This window comes from Theropithecus gelada, chromosome 9 (genome assembly GCF_003255815.1).
Source record: "Theropithecus gelada isolate Dixy chromosome 9, Tgel_1.0, whole genome shotgun sequence".
In the NCBI taxonomy this organism is placed as follows: domain Eukaryota; kingdom Metazoa; phylum Chordata; class Mammalia; order Primates; family Cercopithecidae; genus Theropithecus; species Theropithecus gelada.
The window spans coordinates 54,584,927-54,602,831 of NC_037677.1; the positions used below are offsets into that span (position 1 = coordinate 54,584,927).

The 17,905-nt window shown below is 50.1% G+C and overlaps 1 protein-coding gene across 1 annotated transcript in view; it reads left to right on the forward strand.

Moving 5' to 3' along the window:
• The window catches only part of ZCCHC24 (zinc finger CCHC-type containing 24), a 63,444-nt gene that overhangs the window by 13,863 nt on the left and 31,676 nt on the right, over window positions 1–17,905 (forward strand). The window lies entirely within an intron of this gene.

Here is a 17,905-nt window from a genome sequence, read left to right on the forward strand (position 1 = left end):
GGGGATTTTTGGACCCAAACTGGGCCCCCAAAGGAGGTTCTGTGCCTTCAGGTCTCCACCAGTCGTTTTTGCTAGGTAGGGCCTGTTCTAAGGGGGCAGCCTCCTCACAGCTCCCTGGAGGCCCCATCTCATCACATTCACGGGGAAAGAATGCAGGCTCTGGGCCAGGAATCCAGATGTGCACCCCCTCCCCCGGACCCCACCTCTGCCTCCTCAGCCTGTGAGGGAAGAGGGGAGGGACCCTGCCCCGCACTCTGTGCTCCCAGGATAGGTCTGGGCGAAGGCTTCAGGCACTGCAGGGTGGAGCATCTCTTTCTTGGAGTGAGAAGGGGTGGGCAGATCCAGGCCCCCACCTGACCCGATGCTTCAGTGTGACAGAGTGGGCCTACCGCGCCAGCCCACCCACAGGATGGTCCCTGACCCTGATGGACATGGTTTAGGGATCCTGGGAAGAGAGGGTAGCAGTCATTTTAAATACAGCATGAGATTATCAGTGATTTTTTTTCCTATTAGTTTTTCCTATTTTCCAACTTTTGTTAATAATGTGGCATTACTTTTACTTTACATTTGTAATGGAAATGGAATCCTGGAAACTCTGGAAATGCATGTAGTGTTCCCCTCCAGATGTTGGAAACCGATGCGTGGTTGGGTGGGGCTGGGTCCCTGCAGGACCAGTGGGAGGCCAAGATGTGCTTGTCATTCATTACATTCCCAAACTCGGCTCAGAAACGGCCACACCACGCTTCAGGTCCTTGCCGCTTAGAGTACAGCCCTGGCAGACATGCATCAGTGCCTTCAGGGAGCTATTACAAATGCAGGCTCTCAGGCCCACCCAAAGCAGCATCTTAGCAAGGTCCCCAGGTGATCCGTGTGCCCCCATCACAGACTCCACATACATAGTGGGAGCTGACCCACTGACGACTTTCCTGCAGACCTCACATCCCCAGTGGGTCCTGTCCTCACCCTCAATATACATAGTAAGCAGGAGGCCATTGGCACGAGTGGCTCCCAGCAGAGAGTGAGCACCCTCTGTCCCCCTGGGGTTCTCTGGATAGAATGAGGGGCAAACAGGCGACTGAGGATCTGGTTGGTCCTTAAGCCGTGCTCATGGCCTGTGCAGTCCATAGCCTGTTGCACTTTGTCCAGCTGAGCCCCAGCACAGCGGCCCCCAGCTCATGTGCACACAGCCATCCACAACAACCCTCCCTCATCCCCTGCCTACAGCCTGGGAAGTGGGCAGAGCCAGACTGGGCTCTATTAAGGAGACAGGCACTGTACTGAGTGCTCTCCAAGCAGTATTTCATTTAATGAAACTACTCTATGTGTTAAGTGCTCTATTTGCCTCATTTTCCATGGTGAAACAGATGCTTCGAGGGAGGAAGGGACTCAGACAGGATTATTGAGCTATCAGTGGAAGAGCTGGGATTTTAATCCAGGCAGGCAGGTGACACTCAGACATCAACAGGGGCTCTGGGGCCCCAAGGAGGTACACTCACTCTGGGCTGGCAGCCTGGGAATGCCTCCAGGAGAAGGGCTTTGGAGAAGGGTGGCAGGGCCTCCCCCAGGGTGACCAATATCCAAAGGCAATGGATGTGAGCCAGAGGCCCGGGGATGACAGAGGTTGTGTGTGTGTGTGTGTGTGTGTGTGTGTGTATGAGTGTATGTACACATGCATGCGCCATCCTCTCTCCTGACAGCCAGAGCTCTTCTAAGTGCTGGGGCAGAGGGTCCCTGGCACCTTCCAGCACAGCACTAACATGGGATCTTCCTTCATAGAGATCATCATCTCCTATCAGACTCTTAACTCTATGGCAGAAGGAGGAGCAGCGGCCTCATTGTACAGTCTTGGGGAGGTGGAGAGGGCAGAACGAGATCCCCAGTCTCAGAATCTCCATATTCTTTGCCTCCTTGACCTCCATGTCACTCCAAGCTAAGACCCACATGATCGATGGGGCCTCAGTTTCTCACTGGAGCTGTTTGAGGCCTTCTCCTGGCTTCATCCCAAACTTGATTCTGTTCCACACTCCTGAAGGCCCAGGCACCTTCCTCCTCCCTTAATGAGTGGTGGGAGGACAGATAGAAGCTCGCAGCATCAGTTTTATCACCTGTCCCATGAGGCTAAGGAGAGCACCGACACCCAGGGTATTGTGAGGACACAGTGAAACTATGCATGGAAGGTGCTTAGCACAGTCCCTGGCACACAGGAAGTGCTTAGTAAATGTTGGCTAGCATTTTCTTCTCCTTTGGGTCACTATGAAGAGTGCACCCACCTGGCAAGGCACTAGGTATTTGGGCAGGCTGAAACCTGATTGGATGCTGTCTACCCCTCACCTGGCCATGGCTCCAGGGGCAGGTGCTGGGCTGGATTCATCTCCGTGCTCCTCACCATCTGACCACGCCAGCTAAAGGAACCTCACACACAGCAGTGCTCAGTGCAAGGCTCCCTGAAGGGAGGAACGGGTTGACAGGGCTTTTGTAAACCTCAGAAGGAAACCTGTGTCACAAATGAAATAGTGTGTTAGAACCTAACTTCCATAATATTTAAAAGTAGAATGATTTTCTTGGGAACAGCTTTATGAGATATAATTCACTTACCATATAATTCCCATTTGAAGTGTACAATTCAGTGATTTTCGTATATGCCCAGAGTTGTGCAGCTGTCACCTCAATCAGAGAACATTGTCATCATCTCGGAAAGGAATTTCATATTCCTTAGGTATCGCCTCTTTTTTTTTATTTTTTGAGACAGAGTCTGGCTCTGTTGCCCAGGCTGGAGTGCAGTGGCATCATCTCGGCTCACTGCAACCTCCACCTCCTAGGCTCAAGTGATTCTCATGCCTCAGCCTCCCAAGTAGCTGGGAATCCAGGCCCTGCCACCATGACCGGCTAATTTTTCTGTTTTTAGTGGAGACAGGGTTTCACCATGTTGGCCAGGCTGGTCTCAAACTCCTGGTCTCAAGTGATCCACCTGCCTCAGCCTCCCAAAGAGCTGGGATTGCAGGCGTGAGCCCCCTCGCCTGGCCCAGGTATCACCTCTTGATCATCTATCCCCTCGCATCCATAACTGCTCATCTATTTCTCTCTCTGTAACTCTGTCTATTCTGGACATTTCATGTAACTAGAATCACGTAATGTGTGGTCTTTTACGACTGGCTTCTTTCACTTAGCATAATATTTTCATGGTTCATCCACGTTATAGCGTGTCAGGAAGCGTTCCTTCCTGTTGTATTTTCTGGAAGAGTTTGTAAAGAATGAGCACTAATTCTTTTTCAGATGTTTGATAGAATTCACCTGTGATGCCATCTGAGCACGGCCTTCTTTTGCGGGTAGATTTTTGATGATTGCTGTGAGTTCTTTACTCATTATAGACCTATTCTGATTTTTTTTTAAATTTCTTTTTTGACTCAGTTACTGTAGTTTGCATCTTCCTGGGCATTTGTCCATTTTACCTAATTTGTCTAATTTGTTGGCATACAGTTGTCCGTAGTATTCCCTTATAATCCTTTTTATTTCTGTAAGGTCGTTAATAATGTTCTTTCTTTCATTTCCGATTCTTGGAATTTGAGTCCTCTCTTTTTTCTTGTTCAATCTAGCTAAAGTTTTGTCAATTATTTTGGACTTTTCAAAGAACAAACTTTTGGTTTAGTTTTCTCTATTTTTTTCTATTATTTATCTCATTAACTTCCACTTTAATCTTTATTTTTAAATTATATTTAAAATACATATGACATAAAATTTACCATCTTAACCATTTTTAGCTTACGGTTCAGTGGCATTGAATACATTCACATTGTTGTATGACCATCACCACCTTCCAGCCACAGAACTCTTTTTATCTTGCAAAACTGAAATTTATCTCGAAATTTATCTTGCAGAACTGAAATACTGTGCCTATTACATAATAATTCTCCCTCCCTGCCCCCAGCAGCCACCATTCTACTTTCTGTCTCTATGAATTTGACTACTCTAAGTGCCTCGTGTAAGTGGGATCACATGGCGTTTTTCCTTTTGTGACTGGCTTAGTTCACTTAGCATAATTTCCTCAAGTTTCATCCACATTGTAGCATGTACCCGTTTCATTCCTTTTTAAGATGGAGTAATACTCCATTGTATGTATATACCACATTTTTAAATCAGTTCACCCATCAATGGACAACTGGATTGCTTCCACCTTTTGGCTATTGTAAATATTGCTGCTGTGATCGAGGGTTTATAAGTATCTTTGCTTGCCTTCAATTCTCCACTCCAATATTTATTATTTCCTTCCGTCAGCTTACTTTAGATTTAGTTTGCTCTTCTTTTTCTAGTTTCTTAAGGTGGAAAGTTAAATTACTGATTTTACACCCTTCTTTTCTTTTCTTTTCCTTCCTTCCTTCCTTCCTTCTTTCCTTCCTTCCTTCCTTCCATCCTTCCTCTTTTTATGGAGACAGGATCCCACTCTGTCACCGAGACTGGAGTGCAGTGATGTGATCATAACTCATTGCAGACTCAAACTCCTGGGCTCAAGTAATCCTCCCATCTCAACCTCTGAAAGAGCTGGGATTACAGGCATGATCCATTGTGCCTGGCCCCTTCTTTTCTTAATGTAGATGATTATAGCTATGAATTTTCCTCTGAGCCCCATCCCACAAGTTTTGGTATATTGTGTCCTATTTTCATTTATCACAGGGCATTTGTTTTTTTAATTTCCCTTCTGATTTTCTGATTTCCTCTTTGACTCACTGGTTATTTAGGAGTGTGTTGTTTAATATCCACATATTTGTGTGTTTCCCAAACATCTTTTAATGATTTCTAACCTTATTCCATTGTGGTCATAGAACATATTTTATATTATATTAACCCTCCTAAATGTATTGTGGATTGTTTCAGAACATAGCATTATGAGTTATTCTGGAGAATGTTTTGTGTGCACTTGAGAGAAATGTATTCTGCTGTTGTTTGGTGGAGTGTTTTATAGATGTCTGTCAGGTCTAGTTGGTTCATAGTGATGTCTATGTCTTCTACTGCTTTGTCGATATTCTGCCTAGTTCTTTTATTATTATTTTAAGTGGGGATATTTAAGTCTCCAGAAATTATTGTTTATCTATTTCTTTCTTCAATTCTGTCAGTTTTTGCTTCATGCATTTGAGTGTTCTAGTATGAGGTGCACCTTTGTTTATAGTTGTATCTTCTTGATGGATTAATCATTTTATCCTTATAAAATGTCCTCTTTTATCTCTAGTAACTGTTTTTTTTGTTTTAAAGTATATTTTGTCTGATACTAGTATACCTAGCTTTCTAATAGTTGCAGATTACGTGACAGATATTTTCCCATCCTTTTATTTTCAATCTATTCATATATTTGAATTTAAAGTGCATCTCCTGTAGATAGCATATAGTTAATCTTGTTTTTTGTTGTCTAATCTGAAAATCCTTGCCTTTTGATTGGATTGTTTGATCCACTCACGTTTAATGCTCTTTTTGACATAGATTTTGGTCTGTCATTTTACTGCCATTTGCTTTCTAAATTACTCATGTCTTTTTTAATTTCTCTATTCCTTCTAAAGAATAACCAAATAAATTGCTTTCTTTTGCATTAAGTTTCTAACTAACATTTTAATTTCTTTAATGATTTTTTTTTTTACTATGTTTTGTGAGTTATTTTCTTAGGGTTGCTCTAGGGATTATCTTATACCTGTGTCTTACCAGAATGCCTCAGATTTATAACTTGATTCTTGTGAGATATAGAAATGTTACTCCTATATAGCTCTATTCGCTCCTTGTTTTGGCTTTCAGCAGTTTTACTATACTGTGTCTGTGGATCTCTTTATGTTTATCCTGCTTAAAGTATGTTGCAGTGCTTGTATGTATTGTTTAAATTTTTTCATCAGATCTGGGAAGTTTTCAGCCATGATTTCTTCAAATATTCTTTCTGCTCATTTATCTCCTCTCCTTCTGTGAGATGATTTTTAAATGATCTAAATGCCTTAAAAACCTTTAATGGTCTAACTGGGAGTAAAATGTGCAGAACACTAGGCCAACCCTGCCTAGGTCCTGAAGCTGCCCATGGAGCCCCAGGGGTCTGAGGAGGGCAACAGTGAAAGCGAGCTTAAAGCATTCACTGCCATGGGAGCCAGAGGTTGGTCACTTATTAGTTGGTCCTTTCTCACCTTAAGAGTAGGACGAAGGTGTCCAGAGCTCAGCTCATCAGACTGATGGGGCCTCTCACATATCCCCACGGCAGTGGGAGGGGGATTGGGCCCTGGCAGGAAGACTGGGAACCCCCAAAACAGAGGGAGAAGGTGCTAGAAGCCAATTCTGAATATCAGCAAAGGGCAGTCCTTCCTTGTGGAGTGAGGCTGTGCCTAGGCCGTGGTCCACCTCCAGCCAATGTCAGCACTGAAACAAAAAGGATTAGGACTCAAGAGTGTCTATCATTTGCTTCTTGAAAAAACAGCTGCTGTTGTCCCTATGCAGTGTACCAGTCATCTAGCCCAAAGGTAATAATAATATTATACACTATGCAATAGTAGTAGCCTCTAAGCACTGAGTTTACCACTGGGTTTAGCATGTTCTATGTATTAGCTCATTTAATGCTGTCAAAAATTGCCGGGCGCGGTGGCTCAAGCCTGTAATCCCAGCGCTTTGGGAGGCCGAGACGGGCGGATCAGGAGGTCAGGAGATCGAGACCATCCTTGCTAACACAGTGAAACCCCGTCTCTACTAAAAAATACAAAAAACTAGCCGGGCGAGGTGGTGGGTGCCTGTAGTCCCAGCTACTCGGGAGGCTGAGGCAGGAGAATGGCGTGAACCCGGGAGGCGGAGCTTGCAGTGAGCTGAGATCCGGCCACTGTACTCCAGCCTGGGCGACAGAGGGAGACTCTGTCTCAAAAAAAAAAAAAAATTTATCTCAGTAGGTACTATAGTGATCTTCAATTGCCAGATGATAAAACTGAGACTCAGAGAAGTTGAGTGACTTGCCCAACACCACACAGCTAGTGAATATCAAAGCTGGAATTGGAACTCAGGTGCTCCTGATTCCAGAGCACATGCTTTTTCAGTATCATCCTGCATCACCCTTGGCATCCAGACTTTGATCTCCACTATCATTCCCAGAAAAATCAGGGTTCTTTAAAAAGACAGATGACTGGAAGTAGAGAGGGACAAGGACAATGTAGGCAGAGGCCATCCTAGGCCTGGTCTGGCCAAGTTGGCGTGCCTGGTAGTTTCAGCACCCTGCCTCAGGGTGTCTGCTGCCCCAGTTTAGTCAGGCAGATCAGGAGTGGGTTGGGATTACCAGCTCTGGTGGCAACAGAAAGCCCACTGACTGCAGGGAGGCATGGTTGATATGATATCTCCTGGGCCTGCCTGCAGGGTCGCCTGGTATCTCATTTTGGCCTCTGCACACTAACGGGTCAGGACTGTGAGGGCCTGAGCAGCAATGTGTTGCTCTGAGCCAGCTGCACTTGCCTCTAGGGATCTGTGGTGGGGGTCTGGCGCAGTGCCACATTTGTGCCCAGGACACACAGTCTGTCCAGGACAGAGCAGGACTCAGGACATGTTCCCATCGCCCAACCATTCCTGAGAGCTTCTTGTGCACCAGGCCTGTGCTAGATAAGGCCCTTCCCCTGTCCTCAGTGGGACAGATAGAAAAAGTGTTGGCCACTCTGGGGGAGCAGGGCTGGGGTGAGTTTTGCTTTGCAGGCCCGGCTCAGCCTGGAGCTTCGTGGGAGGCCTCAGAGAGGAGGAGCTTGGATTTGGAGTGGGGAAGGCTTTCAAGCGAGCGTGTAAATAACAGGAATATGCTTTCCGGGCACTGTGAGCCCTGGGCCACAGCAGGCGCTCCTGGGGGAGGAGTGGGGGTGTGGCTGGAACAGGTGATGAAGGGCTTGTGTGCCAGGCTGCACAAACTTGGACTTTATCTGGAGGCCAGGGAGAAGGGTTTTAGGTGACATGCTCAGATTGGCATTTTGAAAGATCCTGCTAGTGGCAGGTTGGAGGCTGGGCTGAAGGAGGCAAGAATGCTAAGGAAGCCAGGCCCTGAGCATGGATAGGGCTGATAAGACTGGACACAAGACAGTGGTGAGCAGAGGCTGAAGGGAAGGGAATGGATTCTGGAATGGAAAAGCACCATCTATGGGCTGTGGTGCCCAGTGAGAGGGAGAGGGAGCAGGCAGCAAGGAGGGCTACCAGATCTTTAGGGTGGCTGCCTGGGCAAATGAGCTGCCAACTGGGATACAAGTACACATGCACGAACAGGTAGGCTTGCCTTCATTTACCCCTTCTGTGGTTATTTATTGAATATCTACTGTGTGTCAGATGCATAGTAAGCACTAGAGGACACCACAATGAGCAAAACAGGAAAGGCTCCTTCTGTCCAGGAGCTTGTGTTTCGGCTGGTGAAGTCAGGCAGTAAGCACACATCAGTGGGAACACAGGGAACTGTCAGATCCGGTGAAGAATACAGAAGGGTGCTTTCAGAGCGTGCACCGGGCTGCCTTCTCCAGGAGTAGCAGGACTTAGTAGTTAGTAGCATGCATGCCTAGGCCCATGATACTTTTAGGGTCCACAAATATGCTTCTTTTTCTTTTTCTTTTCTTTTTTTTTTTTTTTTTGAGACAGAGTCTCGCTCTGTCGCCCAGGCTGGAGTGCAATGGTGTGATCTCGGCTCACTGCAACCTCCACCTTTTGGGTTCAAGCGATTCTCCTGCCTCAGCCTCCCGAGTAGCTGGGATTACAGGTGCCCGCCACCATGCCAGGCTGATTTTTGTATTTTTAGTAGAGACGGGGTTTCACCATGTTGGCCAGGCTGGTTTCAAACTCCTAACCTCAAGTGATCCGCCTGCCTTGGCCTCCCAAAATGCTGGAATTACAGGCGTGAGCAACTGCACCCAGCCACAGATATGTTTCTATTTGTATTTATTTTATAACCAGAAGAGAAAATTAGTATAATAATGAATATATAATTATGAACTCAGCCTGGAGATTTGTGTTTACACCAATGCAGTCAGAAAATATATGTGTGTGTGTGTGTGTGCGTGTATATATATATGTTTTTGTTTTTGTTTTTTTAGATGGAGTCTCACTCTGTCACCCAGGCTGGAGTCCAGTGGTGCCATTTCAGCTCACTGCAACCTCCGCCTCCCAGGTTCAAGCGATTCTCCTCCCTCAGCCTCCTGACTAGCTGGGATTACAGGCACCTGCCAGTACACTTGGCTAATTTTTGAATTTTTAGTAGAGACAGGGTTTCACCATGTTGGCCAGGCTGGTCTCAAACTCCTGACCTCAAGTGATCTGCCTGCCTCGGCCTCCCAAAGTGCTGAGATTACAGTCATGAGCCTCCATGCCCGGCCAGAAAATAAAATTTTTAATAAGGTTTTTTGCAAAAATGGGCCACAAAGGCAAAAGTGCCCAGGGTCCACAGAAGTCATAATGAAGCCCTGAAGGGTGTCTGGGGCAGCTTTCGACTGGGTGGCCACTGTGGGTCTCTCCTATGATAGGACATGAAAATTCCACATACTGCCACTCCACTAAAGCTCAGGCAGGGTGAGGTCCACATGCCCACAGTAAAGATCCTGATGTTGACATGGGTGATATCTTGTTGAGGTCAAAGGATACAGCCTTGAATTTTTAACCCAAAGACCAGAGTTCAAATTCCAACTCTGCCATTTAGCTGCTGTGCAACCTTGGGCAAGCTGCTCACCTCTCTGGCCACCTTTCCTCGTCTGTAATTTGAGGTTGGTGCCTTGATGATGTACTCAGTACCACTGTAGAAACAGAGGCTGGGGTGGTGGTGGGGTTGTGCACCTTTTCCTAAGCTCTCTCTTTGCCTTTCACGGCTGTCAGGCCCAGGCATGCCCAGCCTGGCAGCCACCCTTCAGGCACTGACCTGGGAACAGAAGCTTTCTAGAACCCATTTCCATCACTTCTGAGACATTGTTAGCGGTACTCGTTACTCCTTTGAGGGAGGTCTGAGGGGTGTTGTCACCTGTGCCTCTTGTGTCCAGCTAAGAACCGGTGCTGTGAGAGGTCTGGGAGGGCCCGAGCCCAGGGGAACTGCCATTCCTGAGTCAGCATGCCCAGGGCTGCTAATGGAATCCAGATGTCAGACAGAAAACAATCATCGCCCCCACCCATCTGGCAGCTCGGGTTTCTTGGAGATTGCAAAAGAAGAAGAAAAATAGAGCCGAGAGAGAATGGAATCCTAGAACAGCTGAGATCTTAGAGACGGGATGTAAATAGTTTCAGGGTCTTGCTGGGGGAAAGAGCAGGAGACAAGGGAAAGAAGGGGCTGACCCAGTCCCCCTTCTCCCTCATCCACGTCTCTGCAGCCCTCAGACCCCAGCCCCTGCACTCCTCCCCAGGCCAGAGCAGGCTGGTCCTTGAGGGGAGTAGGCTGTGGGAGACAGCAGGCAGGGCCGTGGCCCCCAGCCCATGTCTGACCCTTGCCTACGGTTTCCAACCCCTCATTCCAACCCTGACCTCACTACAGGTCTGGGTGTCCTCTGGGGCCAGAGTGGCTAGAGCCCAGGGAGGAGACAGGCCAAAAAGGACTGACGCTAGGCAGAATTGTGGGCTGACTAGAAGCTTCTCAGAACCCCAGAGCTGCGTGGCATAGGGATAGAGGATGAGGGGTATGGTGGGCCGGCTGGAGAACCTAGCTTCTTCTTCCCACCAGGGCAGCCTCACACATATCCACCTCACATGTTAGAGAGCGTGCAAAGGAAAGGCTCTCAGGCTTATAAAGTTTAATACTATTGATTAGTTCAGACCCATCAACCTACTGGTGGGGAAACTGAGGTTTTCTCACAACACTGGGGCTAAGGACTGCCTGTCATAAAAAAATCTATAGAAGGCCGGGTGTGGTGGCTCATGTCTGTAATCCCAGCACTTTGGGAGGCTGATGTGGGCAGATCGCCTGAGGTCAGGAGTTTTGAGACCAGCCTGGCCAACATGGTGAAACGTCATCTCTACTAAAAATACAAAAAAGTTAGCCAGGTATGGTGGCACACACCTATAATCCCAGTTACTCGGGAGGCCGAGGCGGGAGAATTGCTTGAGCTCAGGAGGTGGAGGTTGCAGTGAGCCGAGATCGCACCACTGCACTCCAGCCTGGGCAACAAGAGTGAAACTCTGTCTCTAAAATAAATGGATAAATAAATATTAAAAATGCATACAAGGAGGGAGAAAGAGAGGGAGGGGCAGAAAGATAACACCACAGACAAAAAGCCCTTTGAATGTTAGACAGTGGAATTAGCAAAGGAAGTGTTATACTGCCACCCACTACTCATTAGCAAATATCCAGGAGGAAGGAAGGGAGGAAGGGAGGGAGGGAGGAAGGAAGGAAAGAAGGAGGGGAGGGAGGGAGGGAGGGAGGAAGGCAGGAAAGGAGGGAGGGAGGGAGGGACGGAGGGAGGAAAGAAGGAAGGAAGGAAGGAAGGGAGGGAGGGAGGGAGGGAGAAGGGAGGGGGAGAAGAGGGAGGACAGACAGCATCATTCTCTGTTCCCACAAGGAAGGACTGGGCCCAGGGCAGGTGGCATAGCAGGGGATGGGTGCTGCAGGTAGCATTGCAGGGGGTTCTTCTATAGCCTGGGCTGGCTGGCCGAGGGGCCTCAGCTGAGGTTCTTCCAGCACTTGGCACAGAACCTGGAATGTCGTGAGCACTCAGGAAATGTCAGCTGGGATGGGTGTTACTGGGGTGCCGTGCCTGCCGTTTGGCAGGTGGTGGCTTTGGCATAGATGCTGATGTTAGGGTAGTGCCCCAAACCCAGCGTCTGGGCCTCGAGGCTCTCCTCCCTCCCCTGCAAAATCCCTCTCCTTTCAGTGAGGTGCCTTCGAGCACAGCCCTGAAGCCAACCTGCCTGCTTTCCACCCCGGCGCCACCTTGTAGCAGCAGTGCTATGTGCCTTTGGGAAAAATTCATTCGGTCTTTCTAGGCCTCTGTTTCTTCCTCTGTAAAATGAAGATATTAAAACATCCTACTTCATGGGATGCTGTGAGCCTGAGTTATTTTATCTGAAGTGTTTATAAGAGTGCCTGGCACCTTGCTCGCACTGCAAGTAGTAACTCTTGGGACTCTGTTAATTACTGTCATTTTAAAAATTATTATTATTATTATCATTATTATTTTGAGACAGTGTCTCTCTCTGTTGCCCAGGCTGGAGTGCAGTGGCATGATCTCAGCTCACTGCAGCCTCTGCCTCCTGGAGCTGCAAGCGATTCTCCTGCCTCCTGAGTAGCTGGGACTACAGACGTGAACCACCACACTTGGCTAATTTTTGTATTTTTAGTAGAGACAGGGTTTCTCCATGTTGGCCAGACTGGTCTCAAACTCCTGGCCTCATGTGATCTGCCCACCTCAACGTCCCAAAGTGTTGGGATTACAGGTGTGAGCCACCGTGCCCAGCCTACTGTCATTATTATTATGCCTCAACTCTGCTGTTTCAAACTGGCTTGAGAAGTCCCAGGGGTCTAAGAGACTGATTCAGCACTTTGGGGATCCACAGAGGTGGCTGGAGCCCTCCCTTCCCACCCTCATCCCCTAAGAGAGGGGCTGCCTCTGGAAGGGGCTGCAGAGAGGCCAGGAGACAAGGCTGTGCTTTCTCAGGGGTCTTGGGGAGGGGACAGGGGAAGGCCCAGATGACTTTGAATCCCTCAGGTTGGCTTCGGGGACTGAGTCCCGGAGACTCTGCTGTGCCCAGGATGGGTGCTGTGGGAGGAGGGGCGATGCACAGATGGAAGGTGCCCAATGCCACCTGTGGGCTGTCGGTTCCCCTATGGCCCAGGGAAGAGGAATCTCCCTAAGTGCTCGCCCTGGCACAGACAAATAGGAGCAGCTGCTGGGAGTGGAGCAGGGGTGGGAAATTGAATGGGTGGGGCATGGAGTGTGAGGGCTCACGGGAAGCCACTTTTACATCCTTCCTGCTGCCTCTTGCCTGGCAGGAAAGAGCCTAGGAGGGCCAGTTTCACATCCTCAGCTGCCAGTTCTGCTTTTAGAAGAATCACAGATGATGATTAGGAGTCCCCAGAAATCTCGATGTATCAATGGCCTCACCTTCCCAGCCCTCTGCTTCTGAGCCTTAGGGACAGAGATGTTGGCAGAGCCTGGGAGCTAGGACCAGTCCTGGTCTTGAACTACCTGCAGGGCCTTGTGAATGGAATGCTGGAGCACAGCAAGTGCATCCTTAAGCTGAATAGCTCCAAGTGTCACCTTCTTCGGGAAGCCCTCTCTGATCTCTCATTTCCTCCAAGCTCAGAGGGACTGGCCTCCTCTGAATGCCGGAAAGACTCACTCACTCATTTATTCCTCACCTGCCAAGGGCCTCCAGTGTGCCAGGCCCTTGGTCTGCCCCTCTCACATGGCTTACTTTTGTCCTGGAGTAACTGAAGTGCCCTTTGCTGTGAAGACTCCGGGAAAGGTTCTGGCTGGGACGTCCCTTGGTCCCTCAACCTCAGTAAGAATAGGAGAGCCCCAGGCAGCGCAGTCCCACTGAACTAGACTCAGAATTCACTTTTGCTGTTTCCCAGCTGTGTGTCCTTCGCTGTGTTGCCCAACTTCTCCCAGGCATCTGTAAAATGGGTTCACCATCCTTGCAGAGCGTGTGTGTGGAAAGCGTCTGACGCAGGGCTTGGCATCCCACAAGCACTCAGTAAGTAAGTGGCAGCCCTCGCTGTTGGTATCACTTGTTAGGCCATGGGGCTTCCTGGGCCAGATCTGCCCTCATTTGTAAAGTGAGGCTCATGTACCTGATGGGAGGGTTGGTGTGAGGGAGATGAGAAGCAGCCCGGATGCCTGGGAAGCAACACGCATCGGAGCCCCTCTCCTTCTCCCCGACCCACCCCTGCAGCTGCTTAATTACATGCACACACGCACAGGCACACAGGTGCACACATGCAAGCGTGCGTGCATACACACCCCCCTTGGGCTCTCCAGCCTCAAGGCCTTGCTCACACTGTCCCCGAGCCTGCAATGTCTTTCCCGCATCTCTTCCCTCCTATCACCCTTTAAGAGCCCAGCTTGAGCCCACCTCTCTCAGAGAGTCTTCCCCAACCACCCAGGGCCTCGGGGCTCTCCTCTCTGAACCCCAACTTGTCAGGACAGCACTTCTACCCCAGAACCTGGTTTTAAGGCCCTCAAGAGTAAGAAATCTCAACCAGATTTCTCACCTTTTCCCCATCTCCATCTGGCCCCTAGGGGACAGAGAATGCCCCTCTTTGGGTGGGCTTCACTCTGCCCTGCCCTAGTCCTGGAAGGCGGCCCAGGCTGGGCCTTTTGACCTCTGCTCAGCCTTCTCGTCCCCACTCCACCTGTGCTATGGCCTCAGCCAGTGCCTCTCTCATATCCCCCAGGTTCAGTCCAAATGCATCCTCTTCCATGGTGCAGCTCCTGTGCCCTTCTGTGCCCCCTGGGCTGGCTCCTACCCATGTGCTCCCGCCCTGCCTTGCTGAGCCGTGCCTAGCCCAGGGCTGATCCTGGCACAAGCCTGTCTCCTACTTCCTGAGGCCACTTCCCAGGTGGGGTCTGTGTCTGCCTGGCTGGCAGAGGGAGCATGGCCTTGGGGTCAGAAGGCCCGAGCTCTCATCCCAGGGCTATCTCTCAGTAGTTGTTCAACATTGGCCAAGTCGACCTTACCCTTGGGCCCCCACACCCCAATGCATGAAGTGGCATCAGCAATGAAGCCTGTCTCTCAGGGCTTCTGTGAGATCCAGAGATGATCAGACAGGTGAACGCGCTTTGAGAACTGTGAAGTTATACCATTTGCTCCACTGCCCAGCGAGCAGCCACATTTGCTGAGATGATCAGAGGTGTGCGAGCGAGGGTGTTTAGGCCTTGATGGCTGCTGTGGGCCGACCCCTGCCTCAGCTGCCATGGGGTCTTGGAGGCATATTTGTGAGGGCAGCATTTTCCCTTTCCACCATGTCTGGGGTGGCTGCCCAGGGTGGAGCCTGTGTTGGGTGCCTCCTGCACCCAGTGGCTTTGTGTGGAGTGGGAAGTGGCCCCGCTGGGGCAAGGCGGCCAGGTCCCAGCCTGGGGTTAGAGGACTTGGCACCACTGACCTGGCCTGACTTGGAGACCTGGCTCCTCAACACACAGTGCCCCCTCCCTCGCATTCCAAGGCTCAGGGCTCAGAGAAACGGGGCAGCAGGTGCAGGGAAGAAATGTGCATGGAATAGGGATGAGGAGCCCAGGGACATCAGACCTCCCTCATGCCTCGCTCATGGAGCACCTTCATCTCATTTGCTGGCTGGGTTCTCAGACTCACCTGGATGTCATCTGTAGCCCACGTGCCCACTCCTCTCTTTCTTCTCTCTCTCTCATCCTTTCTTCCTCTTTTCTTTTGTAACAGATTACGTAACTTACCCCTGGTCCCACAGCTGGTTAGGATCAGGCCAAGTTAGTCTGATCTTAGGCCCTGCCTTTCCCACTGTTCCCTCTGCCCAAAAGAACGGATGGGGGTCTGTCCTCTAGGACACGCTGTAGACCTGCTGAGCTCTGGCCCTGGCAGAAATCAGGCTGCGGGAGGCACTGTGAACCCAGGCCTTCCTCCCTGCCTGGCTTCCTCCAAGTTCCCTGGCTGTGTGGGAGCCATGGGTCTCTCCCTGACAGGTTGGGGTGATGGTGAGGTGGAGGGGTGTCCCCAAGGCAGTAGGCATGATGACAAGGGGTAAAACCCAACAGAGGCCCATCCTCCTCTGCTCCTTCCTGGGGACTGTGAAACTCAAACAGAGCCTTGTGTCCCTCCCTCCCACAGGCCCTCTGGGCCCTCCCCATGCATCAGTCCTGCCTCTGTGTTCCCAAAACACCCTGCACAATCAGCTTAGTATTTTGTATTCTCTTTTGACTGTGATCCCAGAGAGGGGGAAGGCTGGCAGAAAATCACTTAGCACAGCACCTGGCAGGCACATAGTGAGTGCTCAGCAAGCATGAGCCATTGCGTTGCTGTGGCTTCAGTGCTCCATCCACAGTGTCTGCCGTGGTGCCCACTCTGAGCAGGGCCCTGGTCGTAAGGGAAACATATTAACAGCACAGCAGCTACACGCACAGGGAGTGCTCGCTGTGTTCTGGGCACTGCTTTGAGCACTTTTCACCCGTTGACTCCTCTAATCTTCTCATGGCCCTTGTGCTGGACACTCTTCTTATCCCCATTGCACAGAGGAGGAAACTGAGGCACAGAGAGTGGCTTGCCCAGGGTCACACAGCTTGGACGTGTTCCCCAGCAGTCTTGCTTCAGAGGCTGTGCTGTCATAAATATGTGCAGAAGAAAGGAAGAAATGAACAAGACTCAGGATGTGGACGAGGAAAGAAAGGCAGGAAGCTAATGTTGACTGAGCATCCTCCACGTACCAGCCATGGTGCACATCACTGATGTCTTCAGAGACGTCAAGGGATTCGCCCAGGGTCACAGAGGAGCCAAGGGCATGGCTAGGATTTGAGCCTTGGGTGATTTCTAACCCCCTCCTCCCCACCCTATCCCACCAGCTCAGGCCACAGGGAGCAAGCACAGTTCATTATGGGCCCCCTGGTCACCCCCAGCAGCCTCAGACCACACAGTTGAGTTGGAGGCAAGACAAGGAGTCATTCAGTGAGGCCACTCATTACCAAGACGTTTGGTTCAAACCAGCCATAGGTGAGGAGTTTAGAGGAAGGAGCAGAGCCAAGTGGGTGACCTTGAATAAGCCCATTGTCCTTGCCATACCTCAGTTTCCCCTTCTGTGCAGTGGACCCAGCAATATGCATCCTGTCCCTCTAGGCTGCCGTGTGGGTCTCATGAGCTAACAAAGCTGGAAGTGATGAAAGTCAAGCTGAACAAAAGAGCTTTGTAGGAATAAAAATACTTTTATTTATGAACATCTAAGGGCTTTGCCTAAAAGTGTGGTCAGTGGACCGGCAGCAGTGGCAGTACCTGGAGCTTATCAAAAATGCGCTGCCCGGGGCCTCAGGCGCCACCCCAGTCCTGCTGGATCAGAGTCTGCATTTTCGCAAGCTTCCCCCCATGGGAAACACTGGTCTAGAATTTCTAGCTTCCCAGTTCCCCATTCCTAGAGGCTGCCTCTTGGGCCTTCTTCTCGTAGCCTACAAGGGGTTCTTGGCAGGAAATTCCCATCTTGGAGAAAATGCCGTGACCCAGCCAGACGCCTGCCCTGTTCAACTGCTTAGGAGATATGAGTGCGTCAGAATTAAGCTGAAGTTGGGCAGAGGCTCTAACAGCCTCTGTCACTCCAACAACCTCTGATGAGACCAACTTCATTTGTTGGGGGTGCAACTGCCACCAGAATCAGCAAGGCCTTTCAGACCTGGGGCAGGGTGCGGGAGGAGTGAGGGGGTAACCTCAGCCTGGGCTCAGGAGGGCTAGGGATTTCTTCTGAACAAGCAAAGGGCATTTGTACCAGATAGTCTCCATCTTCACACAGGAGGGCAAAAGGTTGAAACCGCAGTTGGAATGTTCCAGGTTAGAAATAAGAAGCAACGTCCCAACTGATCAGGAGCAAGCCAGCCAAGGACACTGAAGGCGTCCCTTAAATGTGTGGCCAGTGTGTGTGAGGTCAAGAGGCAGAGCTGGAACGGATTCCCAGAGGTCCTCTGCCCGCCATCCTGCCCTGAGACCATTTTGTCCTCAAGAGGCCAAGGGACTCATCTAAGGTCACACAGCAAGGAGCCCTGGCTTCTGATTCCCTGTGTCTGGGGCCCCTCTTCATTGCAGGCCTTCCTGGAGACTGGGGAGTGACCTCGATGACCTTAGCAACATCCCTTGAAGCAACCTGGAGGTTTTGAGCATGTCAGTGGGAGGTCGGGAGGGGCTGGCTTTGTGAGCCTAGCAACTCTGTGTGTCTCACTCTGTCTCAGCCTTCGTGGTACCCAAGATAATTAGGAATACCCCAGGGACAGAAGTCCTCTGAGACAGCTGCGGTGAGTCAGGGACAGGA